At 43.8% G+C, this 13744-nt stretch overlaps 1 protein-coding gene across 3 annotated transcripts in view; it reads left to right on the top strand.

Annotated features, from left to right (window-relative positions):
- Nucleotides 1-13744, top strand: part of OXSR1 (oxidative stress responsive kinase 1) — a 118557-nt gene that overhangs the window by 47689 nt on the left and 57124 nt on the right. The window lies entirely within an intron of this gene.

The following is a 13744-nucleotide window of genomic DNA, read 5'->3' as shown; positions in this document are numbered from 1 at the left end:
TGAGACAGAATTGTGAAGTAAAGGATTCTGGCAGTGTGGATTAGCCATGTCTTTTGCTTCTTCTGCTACAAGGCAATATTAACAACGTGTCCAATTAGTGCCCATTCACTGTTTTGTGAATTTACATGGCGCGAGAAGGAAGCACTTCCTCCCACAACTTACACAATATTCTGCCATAAGAACTTGTGATGGTCACTAGCTTGGATAGCTTTAAACAAATACTAGACTGGCCTCCCCCCAACCTGGTGCCCTCCAGATGTTTTGGACTTCAACTCTCATAAGCCGTAGCCAGCATAGCCTAATTTTGTTGTTGTTCAGTCATTAAGTCGTGGCTGACTTTTCGTGACCCCATGGACCATAGCACGCCAGGCCTTCCTGTCCTCCGCTCTCTCCTGGAGTGTGCTCAAGTTCACATTCATTGCATCAGTGATGCTATCTAGCCATCTCGTCCTCTGCTGTCCCCTTTTCCTTTTGCCTTCAATCTTTCCCAGCATCAGGGTCTTTTCCAGAGAGTTTTCTCTTCGCATTAGGTGGCCAAAATATTTGAGCTTCAGCTTCAGTATCTGTCCTTCCAATGAGCACTCAGGGTTGATTTCCTTTAGGATGGACTGATTTGACCTCTTTGCAGTCCAGGAGACTCTTAAGAGTCTTCTCCAGCACTACTGTTCAAAAGCATCAATTCTTCAGCACTCAGCCTTCCTTATAGTCCAGCTCTCACAGCCATACGTTGCTACTGGGAAAACCATAGCTTTGATTATATGAACCTTTGTCGACAAGGTGATGTCTCCGCTTCTTACTATGCTGTGTAGGTGTGCCATAGCTTTCCTCCCAAGGAGCAAGCGTCTTTTAATTTCATGGCTACAGTCACTGTCTGCGGTGATCCTGGAGCCCAAGAAAATAAAATCTGTCACTGCTTCCATTTCTTCCCCTTCCATATGCCAGGAAATGATGGGGCCAGATGCCATGATCTTAGTTTTTTTTAATGTTGAGTTTCAAACCAGCTTTTGCACTCTCCACTTTCACCCTCAACAAGAGGCTCTTTAGATCCTCTTTGCTTTCTGCCATTAGGGTGGTATCATCTGCGTATCTGAGGTTGTTGATAATTCTCCCGGCAATCTTAATTCCGACCTGTGATTCATCCAACCTGGCGTTTCTCATGATGTACTCTGCATATAAGTTAAATAAGCAGGGTGACAATATGCACCCTTGTCGTACTGCTTTCCCAATTTTGAACCACTCGGTTGTTCCATGTCTGGTTCTTACTGTTGCTTCATGACCATCGTACAGGGCTCTCAGGAGACAATAAGGTGGTCTGGTACATCCATCTCTTTAAGAATTTGCCACAGTTTGTTGTGATCCACACAATCAAAGGCTTTAGCGTAGTCAATGAAGCAGAAATAGGCGTTTTTCTGGGATTCTTTTGCTTTCTCCATGATTCAGCGAATGTTGGCGATTTGATCTCTAGTTCCTCTGCCTCTTCGAAACCCAGCTTGTACTTCTGGTAGTTCTCGGTTCGCATACTGCTGAAGCCTAGCTTGTAGGATTTTGAGTATCACCTTACTGGCATGTGAAATGAGCGCAATTGTACAGTAGCTTGAACACTCTTTGGCGTTGCCCTTCTTTGGAACTGGAATGTAAACTGACCTTTTCCAGTCTTGTGGCCACTATTGAGTGTTCCAAATTTGTTGGCATAATGAGTGCAGCACTTTAACAGCATCATCTTTTAGGATTTTAAATGGCTCAGCTGGAATACTGTCATCTCCGCTAGCTTTGTTGTTAGTAATGCTTCCTAAGGCCCACTTGACTTCACTCTCTTCGATGTCTGGCTCAGGTTCAGTGACTGCACTATCATGGCTATCAGGGACATTCAGATCTTTCCTGTTTAGTTCTTCTGTGTATTCTTTCCACCTCTTCTTAATCTCACCTGCTTCTGTTAGGTCCCTGCCTTCTTTGTCCTTTACCATGCCCGTCTTTGCACAAAACGTTCCCTTGAGATCTCCGATTTTCTTGAAAAGATCTCTAGTCTTTCCCATTCTATTGTTTTCCTCAATTTCTTTGTATTGTTCATTTAAGAAGGCCTTCTTGTCTCTCCTTGCTTTTCTCTGGAACTCTGCATTCAGTTGGATATATCTTCCCCTTTCTCCCTTGCTTTTCGCTTCCCTTCTTTCCTCAGCTACTTGTAAAGCCTCATCAGACAGCCACTTTGCTTTCTTGCATTTCTTTTTCTTTGGGATGGATTTCGTTGCTGCTTCCTGAACAATGTTACGGACCTCTGTCCATAGTTCCTCAGGCACTCTGTCTATCAGGTCTAATCCCTGAAATCTATTCCTCACCTCCACTGTATATTCATAAGGGATATGATTTAGGTCATACCTGAACGGTTTAGTGGTTTTCCCTATGTTCTTCAATTTAAGCCGAAAGTTTGCAAGAAGCTGCTCATGATCTGAGCCACAGTCAGCTCCAGGTATTGTTTTTACTGATTGTATAGAGCTTCTCCATCTTTGACTGCAAAGTACATAATCAATCTGATGTCAATATTGACCATCTGGTGATGTCCATGTGTAGAGTCGTCTCTTGTGCTGTTGGAAAAGAGTGTTTGCTATGATCAGCGTGTTCTCTTGGCAAAACTCTATTAGCCTTTGTCCTGCTTCATTTTGTACACCAAGGCCATGCTTGCCTGTTATCCTGGTGATTTCTTGACTTCCTACTTTGGCATTCCAATCCCCTATGATGAAGAGGACATCTTTTTTGGGTATTAGTTCTATAAGGTGTTGTAGGTCTTCATAGAACCGATCAACCTCAGCTTCTTCGGCCTCAGTGGCTGGGGCATAGACTTGAATTACTGTGATGTTGAATGGTTTGCCTTGGATTCGTACTGAGATCATTCTATCGTTTTTGAGATTGTACCCCAGTACTGCTTTTCCCACGCTTTTGTTGACTATGAGTGCTTCTCCATTTCTTCTAAGGGATTCTTGCCCACAGTAGTAGATATGATGGTCACCTGAATTAAATTTGCCCATGCTTGTCCATTTTAGTTCTCTGATTCCCAAGATGTCGATGTTCAGTCTTGCCATCTCATGTTTGTCCACCTCCAGCTTACCTTGATTCATTGATCTGACATTCCAGGTTCCTAAACAATATTGTTCTTTACAGCATCGGACTTTCTTTTCACCACCAGACACATCCACATCTGAGTGTCCTTTTGGCTTTGGCCCAGCCGCTTTACTCTTTCTGGCGCTACTTGGAAATACCCTCTGCTCTTCCCCAGTAGTATATTGGACACCTTCCGACCTGAGGGTCTCATCTTCCGGCGTCATCTCTTTTAGCTTTGTGATATGCTTCATGGGGTTTTCTTGGCAAGAATACTGGAATGGGTTGCCATTTCCTTCTCCAGTGGACCACATTTTGTCAGAACTCTCTGCCATGACCTGTCCGTCTTGGGTGGCCCTGCACGGCATAGCTTATGGCTTCACTGAGTTACGCAAGCCCCTTCGCCACAACAAGGCAGTGATCCATGAAGTAGGGGCATGGCCTAATAATATTTATTAAATTTATGTGTTGCTTCCTACCACAAAAAATGGTGGGAGCGACTTACACTCAAATACAAAAATCCATAATTAATATATCAGAAAAAAACAATCAGTATAAACCATAATCAGCACAATAATAGAAATAAGCACCATAAAAACATAATCTAAAAATATAATACAATAAGTGTTTATTTACAGTACACAAAATCTCCCTTGCACACATCCCAAGCCAAGGATAAATACCACAAAAGCAATCCACAGCAACTGGGCTGTGCCTGATGCCCATATGCCTGGGGAAATTAGTACGTCTTTGCCTGGCACCAAAAAGATGACAGTGTTAGTGCCAGATGAGCTTCCTTGGGGAGAGCGCTCCATAAATGCAGGGCTATCACAGAAAAAAGGGGAATTGACCAATGATCAAGAATTATGGAAGTTGTAAAACAGTTGTAGTGTTTTAACTTATGTAAACTGCTCAGAGAGCTTTGGCTATGGGGCAGTATAGAAATGTTGTTGTTGTTGTTACTGTTGTTAATTAAGTCCAAAAGATATGGAGGACATCACGTTGGAGAAGGCTGGTCTTGTGGTACTTCTGCTGTCAGCTTCTAAATGGAGCAAAGTAAGAAGGGGAGGTAGGATGTGAATTAAGGTTTTTGTGGTTCATAGGAAGAAATAAGCTCTAAGAAGCTTATCCAAGTTAGCACAATAAAATGATTGTTCAGTCCCATTTCAGTGGAAGACTTGAGTCATAGATCACACCTTTAGTAGAAAAGCAGCCCAGTACAATTAAAGTCATGGTGTGGGCAGGATGAATGCAGTTATCACATCTGTCCAAATTTGGCACCCAGCTTATTGGCAGAGAGGGAAGGGAGTGACATTCTGGAGTGGAGCCCTTTTTTTAGTTGTGGTATGTGGTCAGGTCAGGTCAGGCTGTGGTAGTAAATCAGTAGGGACTTCATGAAGTGTGTGGATATGTATGAGATTAGACCCTGCAGAATAGATGGTGTTAATTTAAAGAGTGGCGTGTTCTTACAAATAAATTAGGAAGTGACTGACCACATGTGAAGATGACTTAACAAACTCCTGCTGCTGTAATGTCTTATGGCCAAAGAAATAAGCCACGTTTGCTATTTTGGGTTCTTTTTTTAATGTATTCATTTCCAGTCTCTATCCTCCTCTAAGCCTTCAAAGGTAGGGTAAGTAAGAGTTCTAGATAATACACACTTAAACCGGTTTTAAGCTGTTTCACTGAATCAGTGCATCCCTGAAGAAGCCTGGGAATTTAAAGGCTTTTAAAGGTTAAAAGGTTGAGGATGTGGAAAAGGTTTGGTAGTGGGGACAAAAGTGACAAATTCCATTCCTCTCCTCCTCTGCCCCCAATCCTTGTCTTTGTTTTTTCTCTGCTTGAGCTCCTGTATGTCTTTGAGAAACTAAATGGTGCTGAGGAAAAGCAGACATGAAAGTTTCCCCCTTCACTGGTGAGAGCTTTGCCCCCTAAATCTTAGATGTGTAGGATATATTGATGGTTGCACAGTGGAAAGACACTCTGCACATGCCCATATGCACTCTTTTCTCTTTGTGAAATGACTGTGTAGTGTGCAGAAGGCAGGGCAGCGCTGAATGCACACAAACTCTTTTGACTAGAGTGCTATGCTTTTAGGGTGAGTGCCCTCTCCCAAAGCCCCCCCTTCTTTGAATTGTCTTCATTTTGCACAACTGTCTATAGCTTGATGTGTTGCTGTTTCAGCCTCCCCTACCTTGATTGAGGCTTCTTTTTCATTCATCGTGTAGCCAGTCTGGGGATGATGGGGTTTGTACCCAGCATATCTTTAGGGGCATTGAGTTTAGGAAGGCTGCACTTACATGATCCTGGCCAATTGAGCTACATAGCGTTGATGTTGTCATGTTCACTCAGTGATCCCTGTCAGATTTGGCTAGGTGATGACATCACTGAGGGCAAATGGAGTCGATTGAGGGCAGGGCTTCCTGTACTCCCCTCTTCTGCTGAGACCTCCTGAAGTTGCCGGAGGGGGCATCACTTTGCTGCCTTGCTGAACATGTTGACGAAGGATCAGCCCGTGGAAAGAGTTGTTGTTGTTGTTGAGTCGTTCAGTCGTGTCCGACTCTTCGTGACCCCATGGACCATAGCACGCCAGGCCTTCCTGTCCTGCGCTCTCTCCCGGAGCGTGCTCAAGTTCATATTCATTGCATCGGTGATGCTGTCTAGCCATCTCATCCTCTGCCATCCCCTTCTCCTTTTGCCTTCAGTCTTTCCCAGCATCAGGGTCTTTTCCAGGGAGTTTTCTCTTCGCATTAGGTGGCCAAAATATTTGAGCTTCAGCTTCAGTATCTGTCCTTCCAATGAGCACTCAGGGTTGATTTCCTTTAGGATGGACTGATTGGACCTCCTTGCAGTCCAGGGGACTCGTAAGAGTCTTCTCCAGCACCACAGTTCGAAAGCATCACTTCTTCGGCACTCAGCCTTCCTTATAGTCCAGCTGTCACAGCCATACATTACTACTGGGAAAACCATAGCTTTGACTAGACGGACCTTTGTCGGCAAGGTGATGTCTCTGCTTCTTACTATGCTGTCTAGGTTAGCCATAGCTTTCCTCCCAAGGAGCAAGCGTCTTTTAATTTCATGGCTACAGTCACCGTCTGCGGTGATCTTGGAGCCCAAGAAAGTAAAATCTGTCACTGCTTCCATTTCTTCCCCTTCTATATGCCAGGAAGTGATAGGGCCAGATTACATGATCTTAGTTTTCTTAATGTTGAGTTTCAAACCAGCTTTTGCACTCTCCACTTTCACCCTCAACAAGAGGCTCTTTAGATCCTCTTTGCTTTCTGCCATTAGGGTGGTATCGTCTGCATATCGGAGGTTGTTGATAATTCTCCCAGCAATCTTAATTCCGACCTCTGATTCATCCAACCCGGCATTTCTCATGATGTACTCTGCATATAAGTTAAATAAGCAGGGTGACAATATGCAGCCTTGTCGTACTCCTTTCCCAATTTTGAACCACACAGGTGTTCCATGTCTGGTTCTTACTGTTGCTTCTTGACCCTTGTACAGGTTTCTCAGGAGACAGGTAAGGTGGTCTGGTACTCCCATCACTTTCAGAATTTGCCAGGGTTTGTTGTGATCCACACAATCAAAGGCTTTAGTGTAGTCAATGAAGCAGAAATAGACATTTTTCTGGAATTCTCTTGCTTTATCCATGATGCATCGAATGTTGGCGATTTGATCTCTAGTTCCTCTGCCTCTTCTAAACCCAGCTTGTACTTTCGGTAGTTCTCGGTTCGCATACTGCTGAAGCCTAGCTTGTAGGATTTTGAGCATCACCTTGCTGGCATGTGAAATGAGCGCAATTGTGCGGTAGTTTGAACGCTCTTTGGCATTGCCCTTCTTTGGAATTGGAATGTAAACTGACCTTTTCCAGTTTTGCGGCCATTGTTGAGTGTTCCAAATTTATTGGCATATTGAATGCAGCACTTTAACAGCATCATCTTTTAGGATTTTAAATGGCTCAGCTGGAATACTGTCATCTCCGCTAGCTTTGTTGTTACTAATGCTTCCTAAGGCCCACTTGACTTCACTCTCGAGGATGACCGGCTCAAGTTCAGTGACTGCACTATCATGGCTATCAGGGGCATTCAGATCTTTCCTGTATAGTTCTTCTGTGTATTCTTGCCACCTCTTCTTAATCTCATCTGCTTCTGTTAGGTCCCTGCCTTCTTTGTCCTTTATCATGCCCGTCTTTGCACAAAACGTTCCCTTGAGATCTCCAATTTTCTTGAAGAGATCTCTAGTCTTTCCCATTCTGTTGTTTTCCTCGATTTCTTTGCATTGTTCATTTAAGAAGGCCTTCTTGTCTCTCCTTGCTATTCTCTGGAACTCTGCATTCAGTTGGATATATCTTCCCCTTTCTCCCTTGCTTTTCGCTTCCCTTCTTTCCTCAGCTACTTGTAAAGCCTCATCAGACAGCCACTTTGCTTTCTTGCATTTCTTTTTCTTTGGGATGGATTGAGTTGCTGCCTCCTGAACAATGTTACGGACCTCCGTCCATAGTTCCTCAGGCACTCTGTCTATCAGGTCTAATCCCTGAAATCTATTCCTCACCTCCACTGTATATTCATAAGGGATATGATTTAGGTCATACCTGAACGGTTTAGTGGTTTTCCCGAAGTTCTTCAATTTCAGCTGAAATTTTGCAAGAAGCAGCTCATGATCTGAGCCACAGCCAGCTCCAGGTCTTGTTTTTACTGACTGTATAGAGCTTCTCCATCTTTGGCTGCAAAGGACATAATCAATCTGATTTCGATATTGACCATCTGGTGATGTCCATGTGTAGAGTCGTCTCTTGTGCTGTTGGAAAAGAGTGTTTGCTATGATCAGCGTGTTCTCTTGGCAAAACTCTATTAGCTTTTGTCCTGCTTCATTTTGTACACCAAGGCCATGCCTGCCTGTTATCCCGGTGATTTCTCGACTTCGTACTTTAGCATTCCAATCCCCTATGATGAAGAGGACATCTTTTTTTGGTGTTAGTTCTAGAAGGTATTGTAGGTCTTCATAGAACCGATCAACCTCAGCTTCTTCGGCATCAGTGGTTGGGGCATAGACTTGAATTACTGTGATGTTGAATGGTTTGCCTTGGATTCGTACTGAGATCATTCTATCGTTTTTGAGATTGTACCCCAGTTCTGCTTTTCCCACGCTTTTGTTGACTATGAGTGCTTCTCCATTTCTTCTAAGGGATTCTTGCCCACAGTAGTAGATATGATGGTCACCTGAATTAAATTCGCCCATGCTTGTCCATTTTAGTTCGCTGATTCCCAAGATGTCAATGTTCAATCTTGCCATCTCATGTTTGACCACCTCCAGCTTACCTTGATTCGTTGATCTGACATTCCAGGTTCCTAAACAATATTGTTCTTTACAGCATCGGATTTTCTTTTCACCACCAGACACATCCACATCTGAGTGTCCTTTTGGCTTTGGCCCAGCCGCTTCATTCTTTCTGGCGCTACTTGGAAATACCCTCTGCTCTTCCCAGTAGTATATTGGACACCTTCCGACCTGAGGGTCTCATCTTCCGGCATCATCTCTTTTAGCCTTGTGATACGTTCCATGGGGTTTTCTTGGCAAGAATACTGGAGTGGGTTGCCATTTCCTTCTCCAGTGGACCACATTTTGTCAGAACTCTCTGCCATGACCTGTCCGTCTTGGGTGGCCCTGCACGGCATAGCTTATGGCTTCACTGAGTTACGCAAGCCCCTTTGCCACAACAAGGCAGTGATTCATAAAGGGGGTGGAAACAGTACTTTCTAATTTTTGAAGTTCTGCCCTTGGCTCTTTTATGGCTTCAGATTCAGATGCTGATTGCACATAGGAACATAGCAAGCTGCCTTATACTGAGTGAGATTCTTGGTCCATCTAGCCCAGTATTGTTGACACTGACTGGCAGCAGCTCTCCAGGGTTTCAGGCAAGAGTTTCATGCAAAGCAGGTGCTCTCCCACTGAGCTACGTTTGTGTTTAGAAATCATGAGCCAACACCTCTCTTTATTTTATTTATTTATTTATTTATTTATTGCATTTATATCCCGCCTTTTTTCCTCTTGCAAGGAACCCAAGGTGGCTTACATTATCCTCCTCCTCTCCATTTTATCCTCACAACAACAACCCTGTGAGATAGGTTGGGCTGAGAGTGTGTGGCTGGCCCAAAGTCACCCAGTGAGCTTCCATGGCCGAGTGGGAACTAGAACCCGGATCTCCCAGCTCCCAGTCCAAAGGTACAGTTCACTGCTTGAATCCAGCACTGGGGTCAGTTTCTCTGCAGAACTGTAGAAGACGAACAGCCCCGGATGATTATCATATATTGTTGGAGTCAGGATAGATAGAACAAGAGGAGCTCTCTAAGGTAGCCTCCTTCAACCTGGCACTCTCCAGATGTGCTGGACTGCAACTCCCATCACCCCAGCCAATTGAGTTAATGCTGGCTGAGGTTGATGGAAGTGGTAGTCCTGCACATCTGGAGGGCACCAGGTTGGGGAAGGCTACTCTAGGCTGTGCAAGACCTAATACGTTTATAGCATCTTGAACGAGTTGATTACTTGGCTGCTTCCAGAAGTTCTAGGTGGGTAGAATTGTTCTTTCAAATAGCAACTAATGAAATTATGTTCATTTAACAGCTTCTCCACTACTAATCCTTTTCAATAACTGTGCCTCTGGCCATTGATTTGGTGAACAGCAAGGGTTTGCTCTGCTTCTAAAGCAGGCTTTGGCTAGGACTTTGGAGTACCTCCCAGAGAAGGGAGATCTGTGATTGCGAGCTAGCCATTGAGAATAATCTTCAATATCTTAATAAAATGCCTGTTTGTGTATGTGTGTGTACACATAAATATATTTTTAGATATGATATTACTTAAAATATACAAATTATTTGCTTTTGTTTTTTTGTTTTTTATCTTTTTCTTAAACTTTCTCCCCCCCTCTTTTTATTATTATTATCATTATGGGATCATTATTGTTACTATGTCTTGTTGGCCAAACCTTTAATGTTTATTAATACGCGCTAACCGAATGGTAATATATGGCCAATGGAATTGGATTTTTTGCTCCCATTCCTTTGCTATAAGACTGAGGTTATGATACTGAAAGATAAGGTTCACCATTTGTGGTGTAGTGGATTGAAGATTTAATAATACTTGCAATGTTTGGAAGAGTGCTGTATAGATATAATCTGCAATTGGATTGATATTTGGATATTTGGTTTGTTCTTATTGAAGTTTAATATAATCCTTCCCGCCCCACTTCTTTTGCTATCCTCCCTCCCCCCCCCCCCTCAGAATACTGTAATGTTGGAAACTGAAGATTCTGATTATGTTGTTGGTAGTGTGTATTTCATTTACAAAAATAAAATTGATTCAAAAAAAGAGAGAATAATCTTCTATATCTTTTTGATATTCCAACTTGCTGCCTGAATGGTGAGCCTGTTCTTGGTCAATAGTGAATTGCATCTGAGTCCCAGGGAAGGGAGGTAGAACGGGCCTCACATAGGACATGGTCCACAGCTTGAATGGAGCTTGCAAGGCTTTAGGAACATGAGCAGAAACTAATTTTCCTCCAAGTCCACTATGAAAATACAGTGGAGGAGTCGGGTGGGGTGGGGGGTGGGAACTTAAAATGGCCTGCTAGGAAGGTCTCTTGCCACAGGCACCATTTTCTCCAAACCCCTTTAGCAAGAGGGTCAGATTTGACCCCTCCTATATCAAGACAGTTCAGTCTCTGAAGTGCCTGTATACTCCAGGTGGTCTAGTACTGTTGAGGGATGAACTGTCATGCCTGGTACTGACGGCTGCCTCCCCAGTGTTTTCCAAAGCCAGCCACATGTGTAGAGGTGTAGTTAAGCCCGAAGGCTATGAGGATGTTGAATGAGTTTTGTGACTAAGGGAAAAAGGAGATCACTCCCAGACATGACTGACAGGAGCCAGTTGATATGTCAAACATTTTGCACCTCTCCCCATTCTGAATGCTTGACTTGCCTGTACTTTTGGTTGTGAATTATCAGATGTCCGGTTGCTTGATAGATGATCCCATGTAATCTGTAACCAAAGCAAATGGGAACACTGCTGGGAAGTTACTGAACAGAGTCTGAAACTTAAGCTCTTCCAGCTGGTGCACTTAAAAAACAGAGCTTTCTGACAGGCCCATCGTGGTCAGCTTAACGGGATGCAAGTTGTGTCTCTATCCTGGATGCCTGTCTCTGAGTTTGATTAGCTCTTCTGTAACTGAATATTTTGACAAGCTTAGAGAGAAAGCAATAATAATAATACAAAAATGGCTTAGCTTGCTCTACAGCTTCAGGAGGCTTTTTTATGTGTTGAATCTTTGAGACTGTACAGGAGCTGTCCTAAGCCAGTTAATGTGGGTGAAATATATATAGTTAGGGGGCGGAGGGGGGTACACTTGACAGGAATGTTCTGCTACTCCTTGTTGTTGTTGTTCAGTCGTTCAGTCGTGTCCGACTCTTCGTGACTCCATGGACCATAGCACGCCAGGCCTTCCTGTCCTGTGCTCTCTCCCGGAGCGTGCTCAAGTTCATATTCATTGCATTGGTGATGCTATCTAGCCATCTCATCCTCTGCCGTCCCCTTCTCCTTTTGCCTTCAGTCTTTCCCAGCATCAGGGTCTTTTCCAGAGAGTTTTCTCTTCGCATCAGGTGGCCAAAATATTTGAGCTTCAGCTTCAGTATCTGTCCTTCCATTGAGCACTCAGGGTGGATTTCCTTTAGGATTGACTGATTGGACCTCCTTGCAGTCCAGGGGACTCGTAAGAGTCTTTTCCAGCACCACAGTTCGAAAGCATCACTTCTTCGGCGCTCAGCCTTCCTTATAGTCCAGCTCTCACAGCCATACGTTACTACTGGGAAAACCATAGCTTTGATTAGACGGACCTTTGTCAGCAAGGTGATGTCTCTGCTTCTTACTATGCTGTCTAGGTTAGCCATAGCTTTCCTCCCAAGGAGCAAGCGTCTTTTAATTTCATGGCTACAGTCACCGTCTGCGGTGATCTTGGAGCCCAAGAAAATAAAATCTGCCATAGCTTCCATTTCTTCCCCTCCTATATGCCAGGAAGTGATGGGGCCAGATGCCATGATCTTCATTTTTTTAATGTTGAGTTTCAAACCAGCTTTTGCACTCTCCTCTTTCACCCTCAACAAGAGGCTCTTTAGATCCTCTTTGCTTTCTGCCATTAGGGTGGTATCGTCTGCATATCGGAGGTTATTGATAATTCTCCCGGCAATCTTAATTCCGACCTGTGATTCATCCAACCCAGCATTTCTCATGATGTACTCTGCATATAAGTTAAATAAACAGGGTGACAATATGCAGCCTTGTCGTACTCCTTTCCCAATTTTGAACCAATCGGTTGTTCCATGTCTGGTTCTTACTGTTGCTTCTTGACCCTACCTTTGAGAAGCTTGTCTGTGAGCTCATGTTGTTGCATTCATGTTCCACATATGTAATGGCCACCAGCGTAGATGGCTGTTAAAAAGGATTACGCAAGTTCATGGTGTGGGAGAGACTTACAGTTGCTTCATGCTCAGGTTGGACAGTGGCAGCATGCAGACCAACTGGGGAAGGCTGCTTCTGAATTTCCCAGAGGGATACTTGGCTGGCTACTGAGTATTGGTCTGAGACTTTGGTTTGATCCAGCAAGCGCATTCTTCTGTTCTTTCTCTACGTGTGGCAGACGAAGGGATGCCCTCTCCGCATTAATTCCCCCCACTTCTCCCAAGATCACTGATTTCAGTATATGGGTGATTCATGTTAACACTTCCTTACTTTGGTTTTTTTGTGCTCTCCCTCTGTTCCTATGAAATGCCCTGCCTCCTGAAATATGGACATTTATCTATGACTGTCATATCTTTTATCTTGCCCCTCCTCCAAAGAGTTCTGCCTAGAGGCTCTTTGGGAATATAATTTTATCTGTGCTTACATGCGCTCCCTTCCTTTGGTCTCCCTCCTTGCATATCAGAAATTCCAAATCCAAAATGCACAAAGTTGGAAAAGTGTCAGCAGCAATCTCTTGTTTTGTATCCCCAGGAGATGTTTTTTCAAGGCCTCCAGAAGCATGGGAATACAAGCTGGCTGTGTTCTATAGGAGACTGGATTGTATTTCTGAGATGCTGAGTAATGCTTTGACAAGATTGCTCGCAGATGTTGTGGCTTGTGTTTTTGTTAAAGAAGAAGAAAATCCATTCTGCAAAGGATTGCTGTGGAGACGTCCAGTCCTCAAACTCATGTGTGCTAGTAACTAAGTTGTATGTGATGCTTTCTCTTTCTCCCCATCCTCCTTCCAGCAATGAGAGTGTTTTTGTTTAAGGGGAATTGTAAAAGGAGATATCCAATAGAAACCAGGCAGGTCAGGAGAAGATATTAAGGGAGAGGTTAAACATAAGGCTGTAGAGTCTGGTCTCTCCTCTCCTCTTGGTATGGATTCAAGGAGGTAAGAGGTTGGAATGGATTGAAACCTGCTGTTGATGCTGTTTCTAATACAAAATCTAGGGGCTGGCGCAGGCATACACTTAACTATGATTAAGAGATTTAGTGGATCATGGTATCACTTGCTTCCCAGTTCCCCTTCTCACTTGAGAGCAGATCCCCCCCCCCCATGCTTTAACCACACAGGTAAGGGCTACAACTTAACCATGGA

Source organism: Heloderma suspectum, chromosome 5 (assembly GCF_057233095.1).
Source record: "Heloderma suspectum isolate Gila_16-S chromosome 5, 16-S_ref, whole genome shotgun sequence".
Lineage (NCBI taxonomy): Eukaryota > Metazoa > Chordata > Lepidosauria > Squamata > Helodermatidae > Heloderma > Heloderma suspectum.
This window is presented reverse-complemented; position numbering and strand designations above follow the sequence as displayed.